This window comes from Leguminivora glycinivorella, chromosome 15 (assembly GCF_023078275.1).
Source record: "Leguminivora glycinivorella isolate SPB_JAAS2020 chromosome 15, LegGlyc_1.1, whole genome shotgun sequence".
In the NCBI taxonomy this organism is placed as follows: Eukaryota; Metazoa; Arthropoda; class Insecta; order Lepidoptera; family Tortricidae; genus Leguminivora; species Leguminivora glycinivorella.
The window spans coordinates 13,005,389-13,022,614 of NC_062985.1; the positions used below are offsets into that span (position 1 = coordinate 13,005,389).

The 17,226-nt window shown below is 39.6% G+C and overlaps 1 long non-coding RNA gene across 1 annotated transcript; it reads right to left on the bottom strand.

The window, feature by feature from the left end:
* Window positions 1–1,062: 1,062 nt before the first annotated feature.
* LOC125233948 lies at window positions 1,063–2,410 on the bottom strand. The gene is made up of 2 exons (XR_007177906.1): window positions 1,712–2,410; window positions 1,063–1,499 (listed from the first exon to the last, which is right to left on the bottom strand). It is a non-coding gene; the product is annotated as an uncharacterized LOC125233948 (long non-coding RNA).
* Between the last annotated feature and the right edge of the window lie 14,816 nt (window positions 2,411–17,226).

Genomic DNA, 17,226 nt, shown 5'->3' on the forward strand with positions numbered 1-17,226 from the left:
TCTTTGTTCCACCATAACTTCTGAATGCCTTAACCGATTTAAATGAATTATGTATCATTGGAATCCTTACGTCACTCCAATGAACATAGGATATGTGACGTCACTTAAAATTCAATATGGCGGGCGTATTACGTCATAATGCGCAAACTTTAGAAAATTTTTTTTTGCAAACCTATCGAGTGGGGTATCAAAATGAAGAGCTTTTAAAGGCGATTAATAATATATACATATTATACGCGTTTATGTCTTGTTTTGAGAGATTAAGAGTTTTCAAAATATGTAACTTAAACAAATCTAATAAAAACAAATATTATTGAATGAGACATTAAAATGAAGACTTTAGATAGAGGATAATAGAAAATATAGGTATCCGGAATAACAATAGGCGTTATTCGGGGACCTACTAGTTAATAGACTATGAATCGCGCGAATAGGGTTGAAAACGTTAAAAACTTAATCTAGGTACATCTACGTCTGTTTATTAGGCAATAATTATGAATTCTACGCCTGGACAGACGACGCAACGAAGCCTCGACGTTACGTTGTCACCTAAATCTAGATGACGTTTCTTACTTTTATGTGTTTATTTTTTATGCTCTTATGTATTTTTTTAGTTACTCAGTGCTTTGGTTTTTACTGTCATACTGTGTAACATATTTGAAATAAAAATAAAATAATAAATAAATAAATAATAATAAATGATCATAAAGATACAAAAAAATAAATCTGCGTCGACTTACAGATCAAAGCAGGTGCCCGACTGATTTTCCGAGAAAAAATACGATCTTTTTCGGCACGCCAACAGCGGTTCGCCGACGGCTTCTTTGGCCGAATAACAATTAGAAGAATCTCATTACGCATAGTATAATATGTAGTTGTAGATCATTTGGCATTAGGTACTGGTAGTTTTCTGGGACTCGCGTATAATTTGTTGTATGGATTCAAGAACCTTTAACTATTCTAAAAAGTTTCTAAATATCTGAGAGTTCTATTGTTACGATATTTAATTTTATGGGGGGTTTCCTTTAGCTAACGCCAAAATAAAAAAAAATCAAACAACAGTTGAAGAGGAACCAGGTATTTATTGAATTCAGGAAAAAAATCTAAATTGTTTATGCTAATTTGTTATCCTAGATACACGGTAACAATTGTTTGCCGAGGGCTAGCTCACGAGAACAATAATGTTGAGTTTATATTTTAAGGGAACAAACGTGGGTCAGCGAGCTCTAAATTATCATTACTGGTAGAAACGGATACAGCGGTCAATATATATTAAGGTAGTTACACGGAAGGGCGCCAGAACCGAAAGGCCGGTTCATTCAGTCAATAAGTAAACGTGGAAAGATCTGACCTCGAAACACCACAACTGCCACGTCAGCAGCCTTGGGGTGAAACGTCGGGAGTAGGTAGAACAGCAGCAATCTGCTGCCCACAAGTTACCGGAACACCAGGGGGATCTCTCGCGGCCGGCGCGAGGTTTAGGCGACGCGGCGTGAACCCTGGAATGGTTATACCAGTCTGTAAGTAAAATTCCTAAAGATGGTGCCCGTAAGGGGGGTTTATACCGCCCGCAGGACACGGGGGGCTACCTTGGAATTTAAATTTCGAACGACAACGCGTTCCGTGAAACGACCTACTGCTAATTTGGAAGATATACATAACCTACGGAACAAGTTGGCTTCTAACAAGGTTTAAAAAATGTATGACTTACCGTTGATGGAGAAAGGGCCAGCAGAGGGCAAAATTGCACCTATTTCGACATCCGGGCACGCTGGGCGTCGCCTATCACCATCAGAACATGGTTTTATTCACGTCCGATTCCGGGGCTGGAAAATATGCAACGCTTCGTTAGAAACTAACCAACTAAAAAGAAATACACAACCGAATCACTATTGAAACTCACTCAAACGGGCGATTGCGCCCGATTTTAGCTTGGGCCAACGATATCCCTTCAACTCTCTCTCCGGCAAAAAGAAATCCCATCTCATTCGCCATTTTGGACGGGACTAGTGTTGCCAAGCCTAAATCGGCTCGCACCGCAAACAGCCGGCTCCGGACGTTCAATGGAAATTAAGTCAACAATAAAATATAATACTAAACTCTTCGCGATTAACGCGGAGCTTAAAAAAAAACCCATAATTAAGTCTGGTTACAAATAAAAGGAAGGAAGGCAAACGCCCGATGACGATTTACTTCTATTTTTCAAAATGGCAACTATGATCCACGTAAGTCCATAGAGGAATACAAGAGTGCAGCTATCCCACGCTAGATGGCGAGGAAGGCCGATCCAGGATCAGACAGCTCACGGTCGATGACTTCCTGCCGATTTCCGACAGAGGGCGGTAGAAGGCGTAACCTACGCCTTGCATTCTTAAATTTATTACTTTATTAAGGAGAATGAAATTTTATTGTTACACTATACCTATTCAAAGCTATTTATTCCGAGCCTGAGATAGCATATTGACCAATTACATGCGGCCGAAGGCCGGAAGGCGCCCTCATACATAGAGTCGTGCGAAGCCCGACGCACGCGGTCGAAGACCGGGCGCCGACGGCGCCCTCATACTTAGAATCAGGCGACCCCCGACGCACGCGGTCCATGGCCGGACGCCGAAGGCACCCTCATACATAGAGTCGGGCGAAGCCCGACGCACGCGGTTGAAGGCCGGGTGCCCAAGGCGCCCCCATACGTAGAGTCGGGCAAAGCCCGACGCACGCGGTTGAAGGCCGGGCGCCCAAGGCGCCCTCATGCATAGAGTCGGGCGAAGCAAAGTTAATGCTCGTGGAGGATATCGTGACCGTACCTGGATATTTTATTTCGATTGCAGTCGGGGGACCTTCTTGTCAGGTTTTTGTCCATTGTCCCCCATGCCCAGTGTCCAGAATGTTGCAATAGTTCTGAAATGTTCCGTTTAGGATATATTTTCTAAAGACGTATTTATTTAATTCACCAGACTTACATAATCCTCTTACTGTTTACCATGAGATAAATAGAAACAGATCGAACATCAGTTTTTATGATTACGCAGAATCTGACTGACCTGGCTGGAATTTGTTATGAATCAGCTAACTCCCTTCCCAGAGTTTCGTTTCCAAAAATTTTTTGTACCTAAACAAAACGGATAATAATTTTAACTGTAGAACCACTGAAATCATGAAAATAAAATCTACTCTCCCCTCCCATAGAAAACTTTTCATAGTCAGACAGCCATTGATAAATAAATATACTCTCTTTCCATATTTCCCATGGAAAATATCAAGGACAAACATCCCAGGGGTTAATATATGCCATACTAAAGTCAGTATGGTTTTCACCATTTTACCAAATTTTTGTACGTAATACACAAATATGAAAATGTAACACAGTCCAGGTCCAGTCAAAATAATATGTACCTAGATAGCACATCCACATGTCGTCGCTAAGCAACTGCAACATAACCTTGTTAATATTTTATAACTAGAGCGACAAGCCAAACCGACTGAGAATAAATTGCAGCGTATAACTTTTACTCGCGACTGTACGCGTAAATTCAAATAAATGAGCAAGGCGGGTTAGTTACGAGGTATTTATTCTTATAAATCGGACTTTACGTGGGGGCCGTAAAGAAGAGTTTTCTGCGGCCTCTTTGCCTACAGGTAATGTGGTGCTCAATTCGACATTATAATGTAACATTACCTTATCGTGAAATAATAACACTTTAAATTCTCGCGTACACATTTTTACCTACTCAGGGTCGAACGCGATAAAATACCATTCTCTGATGTTTCGGCCATTGATAATGATATTTTATCGCATTTGACCCGTGAGTGAATTTAAAAATTACCTTATTATTCGTGTTTATGTTTTCGTACTTATTTGTCTACTTTTATTAGTTGTAGTTTATTCTAGTATAATCTTCTTAAGCCATTTCAAAATTGTCTACCATTAGCAACAGTATTAATTAAGAAAATTGATTGTATCGCTAGCTCAGCTATTAGTGGAATTGCGAAAAATAAAAATATAGTTGCAATTTTTGTCCTGTCGTGACATTGACGAGATCTTACAACAGCCGGCGTAGCCAAATGGCAATCGTCGACGCCAGACGTCGAAAGAAATGCAGCCTGGCTCTGTTGCGCCAATACGCAAGAGCGATAGAGATAGATAGCTACGAAACAGATATTATCGTGAGCGTTTGTGCATTTGGCTATGTACGCAGCTGCCGTGTAAACGTCGTAACTTTAATGAACGCTTGTTATAGAATTATCATTATTATCAAGTGGCGATGTCACCAGGCAGATTGCTAAGTGTTGTAGAAGTAACTACTTGTGTCTTGTGACCCATGACGATTCTAATACTTGTGCCAATTCGTTCAATTAATTTTTAATTGGAGCAGAGTTTCATTCATTTTGTTTCGTTCGTTTTTGGAACCAAATTAAATTCCATTGGTAAATTGAATTGCCCATTCTGCTTGCTTGGTAAACTGTTAGAAGTGGAAATGAAAGATTTTAATGAATTCACTGAGACGTTGAAGACAAAAATTATAGATTCCAGTATAATCTAAATACAGAGATGTGGTGTCAGGTGAAGAATTGCATCACCCCTTTCTTTCCTTCCGTGGGTGTTGTAATAGAAGTCAACTTTGGGATAATACATTGGTTTTGTGTTGCGGGCGATGGGCTTGCATCCAGTTATTTCAATATTCACAATTTCGTTAGCTTTCAACCCTTTTATTGCTAAAAGTGCCACTGAATCTTAAGGAATTTCATGTGCTGTTCCTACCTTTTTGGAATACAGACATATAGACGGAGAGCTGGCAGGATTTTGGAGTAGGTCCTTGAGGCAACCTGGAAAGGTGCTCAGATGCTTCTCTGATCATAGCCAACATCAGGTCTTCAAGTCTGGCAGCTGGGGAGCGGGGCTTTATCGAGCTATGAATTTTTAAAGATTTAATTTTTTGAGGCCCAAAAAAGGTGTTTGAGGCAACCTGGAATTATTAAAAAGTGAAAATAGAGTTCCTCAGAAGTCGCATAGTATTTATGCCAGATCATTTGGCCGGGTCCTTCACCGTGCCAGAACGGTACAAAGTGGTAAAAAAAAAATTCCAAAAAAGGTTCTTGAGGCAGTCTGTCATTTTTACCAGTGAAAGATGAGGGTCTAAATAGCCATGGAAAAATAATGCCATGACATGAGGTGGGGTCCGTACCCTGCCATTCGATCTTGAAAGTCATTTTTTTAGTTTTTCGTAAATAACTCGTAAACGGTGGCCCACAGCAAAAAAATATGTTAAACAGAAAATATCTACATAAAATTTCCTACAAGAAAGGTTATGTACGTTTTTTCGATAGGATCAATATATAAACGGATAATTTAGTAAGAAAGTTTTTTTTAATCGATTACATGCTCCGTTTTTCGTCAATACCTCGTAAACGGTGGCCCACAGCAAAAAATTATGTTAAACAGAAAATATCTACATAAAATTTCCTATAAGAAAGGTTATATAACTTTTTTCGCTAGGATCAATTTTTTAGTTGGAAAGTATTTTTAAATAAATATTTGAGCCGTTTTTTGTTGATAACTCAAAAACGGTGGCTCACAGGCAAAAATAATGTTAGACAGAATTAATCTACATAATATTTTCTACAAGAAAGGTTCTATAAGATTTTTCACTAGGATCAATATTTTACTTGGAAAGTATTTTTGAATAGATTTCATGGGCCGTTTTTTGTTAATAACTCGAAATCGGTGGCTTACAGCCAAAACTAATGTTTCACAGAATTAATCTTCATAATATTTCCTACAAGAAAGATTCTATAATATTTTTCGCTAGGATCAATATTTTAGTTGGAAAGTATTTTTCCAACTTCCCGGACCGCCGGCGAGTCGATCAGGGACGCTCCGGGCCTTAGGCCCTACGCGGAGCTCGGCCTTCGGCCTTCGCTCGGCTCCGAAGCTCCACCGCCGGGCCTTCGGCCCGCCGGTTACGCTTGTTTAAGACACTTGTGTAAGGAAATTGTATGGGAGCACTTTATGCCCGCAGTGAAATTACTTGGATTTGGCCCGGGTGGGAGCCTAAAGGTGAGCTCCGTTCCTGCGGCCCTCCGCGGGTCGGCCTTCGGCCTCCACCCTGAAGCTCGCCCTTCGGGCTCGCGAAAATACTAGAAAAATTTATTTTGCCATAACGGCGGCCATCTTGGATTTTCGATAAAAAATGTTTGACATTTGTATTCTAGGGGCCCATACCTCTCCGCATGCAAAATTTCAGCGCGCTCGGACCAACTTGAAAAAAAAAGTCGGCCATTTTGAATTTTTTTGATGCAACTTTTTTCTACTCGGGCTCCTGTATGACATTTGATCGAGCACCCCCCGGCTATCTCTTACGGTTTAAAAGTTGCCATACAAAAAAAGTGGAATTTTTTTTTCACATTTGTAGCATTTTTCAAAAAATTTTTATATCATTTTATTCTAGACCCTAGAGAGATTCTATGACCAAAATCTGAGCACTCTAGGATAAACTTGAAAAATCGACAAAAAAAAAGTCGGCCATTTTGAAAAAAATATGGCGGCTTCAAAAACTACCCAGGGTCTTCTATGATATTTGGTCGAGCACCCCCCAATATCTCCCCCCGTTTAGCCAGGCCGTCCAACATTTTTTGACCCAAGAGTCGCAGACCAGATTCCATATTTTTCCCACACGTCTCCCCGCTCCCTCTATACAAAGACACTTCGACCGTCGAAATCGGTTTAGCCGTTCTCCAGATATAGGGAGAGGTTAGAAATCAGTGGGGTTGCAGCTATATATAAGACCGTATGCCTGTTTGCCACCCACGGGATCAAGATTTGTTAAGTCGCAGTATACAGCATTTCTCGGAACTATCTAGCTACTTACGAAAGCAAGGAGCGCCGGACGATCGAACGCAAGTCCGTTGTCTACGAGCGCTCGGCGCAGACTGAGCGAACTCGTATAAACAGTGTATTTTATTCGAATTTTAGGTGCTTTAAAAAAATGTCTGTCGACAGAAAGGTATGTCCTATATGTATAATTTTTTTCTTATATGTCAACAAGAAGTTCTAGTTTAGGATAATATTATTTAAGAGTTACAATAAATGCAGGAATCGTAGGAAAAATACATAATGTAAACCTCTTTTTATCGAAAAAATGGGGAAGATACGGAAGGTTATTTATCCACCATTTCAAATAAATCTTAAAATGTCAAACTATGATTACCTCGTACAGCACGGGGAGCATGGTCGCGCGATAGACGATAAAATAGCAGGCCGTCCATCGCACTATTTGTAAGTGCGATATCCGGACGGCCTGATATTTTTTCGTCTATCGCGCGACCATGCTTCCCGTGCTGGATATAACAAATAGGATTGTGATTTGTGATCATTTATTACCCCAAATAACATATTTAACAGCACAATCACGATTCTAAACGAGTGATCCCACTGCGAAATTTGAAAACGTCTACCGAAAAAACTGATTTGTTTTAAGTATAAAAAAACATATTTTAAAATATTATATTATGATTAACTAGCTTAAGATATGTTCTTTTAGAAACATTATCAGTTTTTTAATAATCACTTAAGTATAGTTTCATTATAGTTTTGAATGAAAAATGTTACATTTTGCAAAAAACGCTCTTCTTTAGGAATAAGGCCTCTTAACCTTGGTTGATTCCGTTTCGCGCTACTTAGATAGAGGGATGCAGGTGGACGTGCTGTACTTTGATTTAAAAAAGCCTTTGATCGCGTAGATAACGACGTACTCTTAAGCAAATTATGCAGCATTGGTTTCTCGCCTAAACTGCTTTGCCTTTTTGCTAGTTATCTACGTGATAGACGGCAATATGTGCAGCACGGATGCTTTGTGTTGAGTGCCTACCCCACCCGTTCCGGGGTCAGTCAGGGCTCTATTCTGGGTCCTCTGCTCTTTGGTGTTATGGTCAATGATCTTGCCTTGGTGCCTAAGCATGCGCAATGCCTACTCTATGCTGACGACCTGAAACTAATTTACAGGGTCCAGGAAGATTCTGACTTACAATCTTTACAAAGTGATATTGATCGGGTTTATGAATTGAGTCTTGTAAACAAACTTCTGAAACTTCAGTTCAATGTTGACAACTGTGCGGTTATGTTTTAGATTCCCACCTTAACTTTCATGAGCACATGACAATGCTTGCTGCAGACTGTTACCGCAGGCTTGGGTTTGTTGTCCGCAACGCCAAAGAATTTGACAATCCCAGGGACATAAAGCTTCTTTATACTACCCTGGTGAGAAGTAAGCTTGAGACAGCCTCAGCCGTTTGGAATCCCCATGAAGCGCCCTACATCCTGCTGCTCGAAAAGGTCCAAAAAACATTTTTGCGTTTCTTTTATAAAAAAATGTACGGGTATTACCGATTCTTGTACCCAACAAAATTCCTTTTGGGGACGTTGGGTTTCTTCTCGTTAGAAGTTAGGCGTAATGTCGTGCTGATGTCTGTTGCATGTGGTATTTTCAAGGGGGGGTCAGATTGCCCGGTTTTAGTATCCCAGCTGGTCCGTCTATTTGTTCTCTCTGTGACGAAATATGCTTTTCGTGAATGTAGGCACCCCCTACTGGCGGTGCCGGCCGCTCGAACCGTGTTTTGCCGCAAGTAACCGCTAGTTCGTGCACTGCAAATAGTGAATGAGTTTTTAGACGTGGCACCTAATGTTGATATTCTTGCGAGCAGATGGGCGTTTATACGCGTTTATATCGCATTATACTCTAATTTGCTTCTGACATACGCATTATACAATAGTAGGGCAATTCTCACGTCACTGAATTGTGCGGCTGTTCTCATGATAAAATCTAACGTCTTGTTAGCCTTCTTGCAAATGCTTATGATGTGATCGTGGATGTTGAGCTTAGTATCCAACCCAATACCAAGATCTTGGATGGCGGAAACGTGCTCCAGCGGAACGCCAGAAAGATGGTAGCTCGCTGTGATCGGGTTTTTTGACCTAGTAAATGTGATGGCTTTACATTTCTTAGCGTTAAGCTCCAGCTTGTTCTTAGCGCTCCACCGTGACACTGTATCCACCATCTGCTGGAGAAAGTCGCAGTCCAAGGAACTATCTATTGGCAACATTAACTTGAGATCGTCAACAAAGAGGAGAAAATGCGCCCCAACAATACTACTGCAAAGGTCGTTTACCATAATAAGAAACTGTGTCGGACCCAAGTTGCTCCCCTGGCTAACTCCCGAACGCGTATAATATTCTCTAGACCGGAAGTTCGACATTTGCACGTATTGGCTACGATCTTTCAAGTAATTAGCAAAAAACGACAAGAGCTTTGGGGTGAAACCGAGTGCTGCAAATTTCTGCAGTAGTACGTCATTGTCGACCAAGTCGAATGCCTTTTTGAAATCGAAGTATATCGCATCTACTTGGTGGTGCGAGTCCATCTTTTCCAACATGTAATCAAAAAAACAGATATGGTTCGTGGCAGTAGACCGGGCTATACGAGCGTCATGTTTTGATTTTGCTGTTTATTTAATATTTAATTTTGTGTTACTTGTTGTAATGTTTATTTAAAATTCACGGTGCTTTAGTTTTGTATACTGTCATACTGTGTAATTTTCTTTGTGTAAATAAATAAATAAATCTATTTAAATATTATTGATCCTAGCGAAAAAACGCACAAAACTTTTATTGTAGCAAATTTTATGTTTGTTATTCCCGTTGAAGATTGATTTAGCTGTGGACCACCGTTTTCGAGTTATTTGCAAAAAACGGCTCGTGTAATCTATTTAAAATACTGTCCTACTAAAATATTGATCCTAACGAAAAATCTTACATAACGTTTCTTGTAGCAAATATTATATAGATTATTTCTGTTTAATATTATTTCTGATAATGGGGCACCGTTTTTGATGTTATTAACAAAAAGCGGCCCATGTAATCTATTTCAAAATATGTACTTTCCAACTAAAATATTGATCCTAGCGAAAAAACGTATAGAACCTTTCTTAAAGGAAATTTTATGTAGATTTTATTCTCGTGAACATTTTATTTAGCTGTGGGCCACCGTTTACGAGGTATTTACAAAAAACGGCTAACGAAATCTATTTAAAAATATTTTCCAACTAAAATATTGATCATAGCGAAAAATCTTATAGAACTTTTCTTGTAGGAAATATTATGACGATTAATTCTGTATATCGTTATTTTTTGCTGTGAGCCACCGTTTTTGAGTTATCAACAAAAAGCGGCCCATTTTAAAATACTTTCCAACTAAAATATTGATTCTACCGAAAAAACGTATACTTAGAACCTTTCTTGTAGGAAATCTTATGTAGATTTTTTTCTCGTGAACATTTTATTTAGCTGTAGGCCACCTTTTACGAGGTATTTACAAAAAACGGCCCATGAAATCTATTTAAAAATACTTCTCAACTAAAATATTGATCCTAGCGAAAAATATTATAGAACCTTTCTTGTAGGAAATATTATGAAGATTAATTCTGTGTAACATTAGTTTTGGCTGTGAGCCACCGATTTCGAGTTATTAACAAAAAACGGCCCATGAAATTTATTTAAAAATAATTTCCAACTAAAATATTGATTCTAGCGAAAAATGTTATAGAACGTTTCTTGTGGGAAATATTATGTAGATTAATTCTGTATAACATTATTTTTGGCTGTGGGCCACCGATTTCGAGTTATTAACAAAAAACTGCCCATGAAATGTATTTAAAAATACTTTTCAACTAAAATATTGATTCTAGCGAAAAAACGTATAGGACCTTTCTTGTAGGAAATATTATGTAGATTATTTCTGTCTAACATTATTTTTGCCTGTGAGCCACCGTTTTTGAGTTATCAACAAAAAACGGCTCAAATATCTATTTAAAAATACTTTCCAACTAAAAAATTGATCCTAGCGAAAAAAGTTATATAACCTTTCTTATAGGAAATTTTATGTAGATATTTTCTGTTTAACATAATTTTTTGCTGTGGGCCACCGTTTACGAGGTATTGACGAAAAACGGAGCATGTAATCGATTAAAAAAAACTTTCTTACTAAATTATCCATTTATATATTGATCCTATCGAAAAAACGTACATAACCTTTCTTGTAGGAAATTATATGTAGATATTTTCTGTTTAACATATTTTTTTGCTGTGGGCCACCGTTTACGAGTTATTTACGAAAAACTAAAAAATTGACTTTCAAGATCGAATGGCAGGGTACGGACCCCACCTCATGTCATGGCATTATTTTTCCGTGGCTATTTAGACCCTCATCTTTCACTGGTAAAAATGACAGACTGCCTCAAGAACCTTTTTGGAATTTTTTTTTTACCACTTTGTACCGTTCTGGCACGGTGAAGGACCCGGCCAAATGATCTGGCATAAATACTATGCGACTTCTGAGGAACTCTATTTTCACTTTTTAATAATTCCAGGTTGCCTCAAACACCTTTTTTGGGCCTCAAAAAATTAAATCTTTAAAAATTCATAGCTCGATAAAGCCCCGCTCCCCAGCTGCCAGACTTGCAGACCTGATGTTGGCTATGATCAGAGAAGCATCTGAGCACCTTTCCAGGTTGCCTCAAGGACCTACTCCAAAATCCTGCCAGCTCTTGGACCAATACATAAATTTATGTATGTAAAATTGTATATAGCAAGATGAGAGTAAAACTTCAGGAATGCTGCCTTTGCAAGTGTGTACAATTTGATGCGTCTTGCTGCTTGTTCCAGACTCCGGGAGGGTAAAACAGGGTTATGGCAGATTTAGTACATATGTAGTTGTAAAACTAAGTAAAGTTGGTGAACTACTTCCACTTGAGCCTCTATAGCTGGCTGTTTTGTGTCAAACTGACATATTCGTTGACCCTTGCATTACTTACTTACTAACTTACTAGGTATCTTGCTGGATGTAACATGCAGTACAAATTGCAAAGATATTAAGTTACAATAGTACACATACGAGAATATGTCACTGTCAAAGTAATAAGACCTTGTTCGCTATAGTAATATCTTGAGTATGAAATGTTAGATATTCAAGATAGAATCCTAGAAACCCGACTACATTAGGTCTCTTGGAGCCTGGGACACCTACTACAGGGATCGTAAAATACAAAAGTCAAACTGAGGTCAAATAATTACCTAAGTACTTATTGCGATTTTTATCTACAAAATTTCTAATACATTCAAAGTTAAAAATCGTCACTACTTTGAAAAAATCTCGTATCTCACGCTGCTCCTCAAAATTAAAACGCAGTAAGTCTATATGCATTCCATACATACTTACTACAATTTTCTTTTCATTGACAGGCGAAGATACAAGTTTTTTTTAAAGTAGTAACGAAATACATCAACGGACGCAGCTGTGAGATGCGGAGTAGTTTGATGACCGCCATGTTTATGTAAATACACTCGGCGGTGCTCTTCTAGCAATCCTCATCTAAGTGTAAGACTTACGTAAATGAGTTTGTAATGTGTAGTTTACGTTATGTAAGTACATAAAGACTTTTGCGTCGCAAGTATAACTAAAACTCATAACATATTTTCGCTAAGTGAATCACTGCTTATAATATAGTTTCATTTAACTTGAATATCTACATTCAATTTTGCCACTGTCAAACTTCGCTGACCTATTTTAACAAGAGATTTCCCTAAATAATATTAGACCCGAATGATCACAGTCGCGGTTCTGTGGATCGAACGGTATCATCGGACATTCAAAAAGGACTGAGGTCCCGAAGGACCCGTCACCTACCCGGCCGTATTCTGAAACGAAATTTCAGTGTTGATGTAAAACCATTTCAATAGTTTTATGACAAAATAATGTCAGAGGGGAAAGCGCCAAAGCTCAAAGGAAGCTCATCTTCGGACGATGTCGCATATGAAAATAAGTGACCGGACCCGCCGAGTTACTTGCCAGTCCTATATAGTGGATACTCTACTCCAACTGAGGGGGAACTGAAATCATCTCGAGACTGAGACGTATTAGTCATACTTGTTATGGAGAATTTTTGGCCAAAAGCTGCACTTTTGGATGGAAGCAAGCCGCTTTGCATGGTGATAGTAGACATCATAGTAAACGATTTTTTCCGAGGATATCGAAATTTCATCCCTTAGGAAGCCAAGCGTAGCGAGGTGTTTTATGAAAATGAAAAAAATTCTATCTTTTTATTGTATCGTCCGATTTTGACAAAACGTATGTCAAATAAAAGGTATTGATTTGTGTAATTTAAAAAAAATACAAAGAAAAAAAATTTGAAAGAAAAGTAAGAAAAAAATAAAAAAAGTAAATTTACGGCTCGCACTGAATAACTTCAAAGAATGACAGACAAAATGTACAATGTCGATATACGAGTTTTTTTTAATCGAAGACAGATAAATTTTTAGTTGAAAACTGAAGACCGCATCGAAATCAGATTAGCATTTTTTAAGATACAAGTTGCCAAAGTTGGGAAAGATCGCTTTATCGCGGCGCCACTGTCGCATGTAGCAGCAAATTTAAACTGCTCCGTTATTCTTTATTTATTTAAATTATTAAGTGCATATTTTGTTTGACTTAAACCAATATATTACTTTATTGAAGCGATAAAAAGAAAAGTGTGATAAAAAAGTGTTCAAAATGCCACCAACAAAAGCAAAGCCCAAAGAAAAGTGTTGTGACGGAAAGTTGAAAGACGTTATTTTAAATTTACAAAGTACTATTCACGAAATGAAACAAAAAATGGACAGTACATACGATTTAATTCAATGCCAACAACGAGAAATTTCAAGACAAAGGGATATAAACTTGCGGATATTACAAATACTTAATAACGACCAAACTGACCTTGATCTACAACAGGTAAAGACATCATTACTGAATGACTCAGGTCCACAAGCACTACACTTTATTGACGACACTACACAAGGAACACTAGCACCAACCACAGAGAATACATCTTCATCGAAGCACGAGACATCCTACAAGACACCTCCAGGTCCTGCAGATCGAACGCCGGTGGAACTGCCGCGGCTCCGAACCCGCACCCGTCGCAAACTGCAGTCGGAAAGCCTCGCTGCTCAACCATCATCATCAGACGACATCTCTTCCGAGCCACCTGTCCGTGCAGCACCAAAACCAGCCTATCCTCTTGTCCGGCCACCAGTCACCCAGGGTGTAGTGGTACCCCCAAAGGAATGGGGAGTAGCGGAAAAGGAGCCAAGTTCTGTCGTGAAAGGTACACCGACTGCTGCATCCGCCCCACTGGCACTTCCAGCTGTGACGGTCCCTCCTGCGAGGTGCACTTTACTGACACCTTCTGATGCTGCATACGCTCCAATACGAGTAGCTGCACTTCATGATGCTGCGTGCGCGCCGGTGGCACCTCGTGACATCGCGTGCGCGCCGGTGGCACCCCCGATGTCGACGGTCATGGCTTCGGTGGAGCCTCACGGTGGGTTGCGAGCGGCTTCGCCGCGGTCCGTTAGCCTGCACATCTTCAACCTGAACGAGGAAACCAGCTGTGACGACGTCGTTAATCACATCCAAACCAGCATCGGAGTCCAGGTAGATAGGTGTGAACAGCTGAAGGTCACGAGAGGTCATTACTCGTCCTTCAAGATTGATGTGGCGGCGAATAAAGTAGGTGTAGTACGTAGTCACAAGCACTGGCCGGCTGGCGTGTCCATCAGGCACTTCAACACGGTTAAGCCAAAAAACTACCTAGTGACCAGCGGCGACCGCCCGCCACGCTAGCACAATCTTCACGTTTTAAAGTCATCCACCAAAATGTAAGGTCAATATGCGGCAAATCCGGGTTACTAGACTTATTATTAAACTCAGAAAAGCCCGATGTACTAGCTTGTAGTGAGACATGGTGCAAAAACTACGAAATCGAGCGAGTTAGGTTATGTGACTATCGGCTCGCAAACAGCTACTGTCGTAAAAACATAGCACACGGCGGCGTCGCGCTGTACACACGGGGCGATGTTGAATATCGGCCGCGAAATGACCTACAGACATTAGCTATCGAGTTTCATTTTGAATTCACTGCAATTGAAATATGTAATTTAAATTTGATTATTATTGTTTTATATCGCACCGGAAATGGTGATTTTGACATGTATTTAAATAACTTAGATTTATTATTAGATAAACTTACAAATGAGGATAAAAAGTTCATTTTGGTCGGAGATCATAATGTCGATTTTTTATCGGATAACATTTCTAAACGGCGAGTAGATGAGATCCTTCAAAGCTACATGTGTAGAAACTGTGTTGAGTTTCCGACCCGTGTGACCGCGCACAGTGCAAGTAGCATCGACTGCGGGCTGGTGGCGCGCGGGTGGAGGGGCGTCGCGGCCGCGCCGCTCGACACCCCCATCAGCGACCACAGCGCTCAGGTGTTTACTTTGCCCGTAGATGAGGTGAGACAAAAAATCAAGCCAAACACTCACATCAAAAAGAGGCTATATACTGACCAATCCTTATTATTGTTTTATATTGACATTGAAAATTACAATTGGAATTTTATTTTTGACGACATTATTTCTATTGACAATAAATTTAATAAATTATTTAACGTTTTAAAGTATTATATTGATGTACATTTCCCAATCAAAAATATTTTGTTAAAGAAAAATAAGTCGGTCCCATGGCTTAATGAAACCCTCGCGAAACACATTTTAGATTATAACGGTTTAACTGAAATGAAACGTCAATACCCGGAACTGGAAACCCTAACGGAACGCATCAGCTATCAAGCTGATCGTATAAAATCCGAGACCTTGACAACACGACGAGATTATTATGCAAATCGCATTGTCAACAGCAAAAATCCGTCGAAAGAAATGTGGCGTGTCGTTAACCAGGAAGCATCCACAAAACAAGCGCAACATACCATGTCCCTAAAGGATGACAACGGAAAAAATATACCAACTCAGGAAGTACCAGAACACCTGAACCAACACTTTCTCACAGTAGCTTCGAAGTTTAAATTAAATATTAATAAATCGGACTCTGTACATCACGTACAACAACAATTACACAACACAAACGTACCTGAATTAGTCCTACCTAAAATTACTCTGACAGACCTCAACCGTGTGTTACGGTCCATGATGAAAAAAAACACGACCTTGGACTTTTACGACATATCTCTGGACATACTCGAGTGTGTTTGGCCAATCGTTGCAGGGTTGCTAGTACATCTTATAAACACCATGTTCACTTGTGGAGTATACCCTGACGTGTTGAAATGCACTCGTGTATGTCCAGTATATAAAGGTAAAGGGGAAAAATGTTCAGTCGACAACTACAGGCCCATCACCATTGTACCTAATATATCTAAAATTATAGAACAAATTATATCTAATACTTTAATGCATCATCTCGAGACAAATAACCTACTGACGGACAGACAATACGCGTATAGAAAAAGTAGATCTACAACAACAGCGGCATATCAAATATACGATTGCATTTCAACCGCTTTAGATGCAAAGGAGAAGGTAGCAGGGGTATTCTGCGATCTATCGAAAGCGTTCGATGTAATAAGTCATGAACTGATTCTGGAAAAGATAGGGCATTACGGAATAAAAAATAAAGTTCATGATTTATTTGCATCGTTCCTTGAAAATAGAAGGCAGACGGTAGAGGTCAAAATGGAGATATCAGGCTCCATTGAAAACATTAGATCCAAGGCAGGCGTACTCAAATTAGGTATCCCACAAGGATCTGCGCTCGGAAACACCCTGTTTTTGATATTTATAAATGACCTCCCTACCTCTGTTACCGAAGGTATGACAGTGTTGTTTGCTGATGATACCACCGTGGTAGTAACTGCTCACACGTATACACAACTCGAGCAAAATATCTCAAACGCTTACCACCAACTACACGAGTGGTTCTCGTCAAACGGCCTTGTCTTAAACACTACAAAGTCGAACATAATGCTGTTCTCAGCTGGAAACACCACACACATTCCACTGGTACAGAGTCCGATACCACGCTGCGAGTCATGCAGGTTCCTCGGATTCACAATTGACGCAAAGCTGAAGTGGAAAGACCACGTAGACAATTTGTGTGGAAGTTTGGGCAGCGCTTTATTTGCTCTGCGCAAACTGAAACCAATTGTCTCAAATGACGCTCTAAAACAAATATACTACGCGTACTTCTTTTCACTGATGCAATACGGCATAATTTTGTATGGAAACTCAACAGATTCAGACCGAGTATTTTTGATGCAAAAACGGGCTGTACGGATATT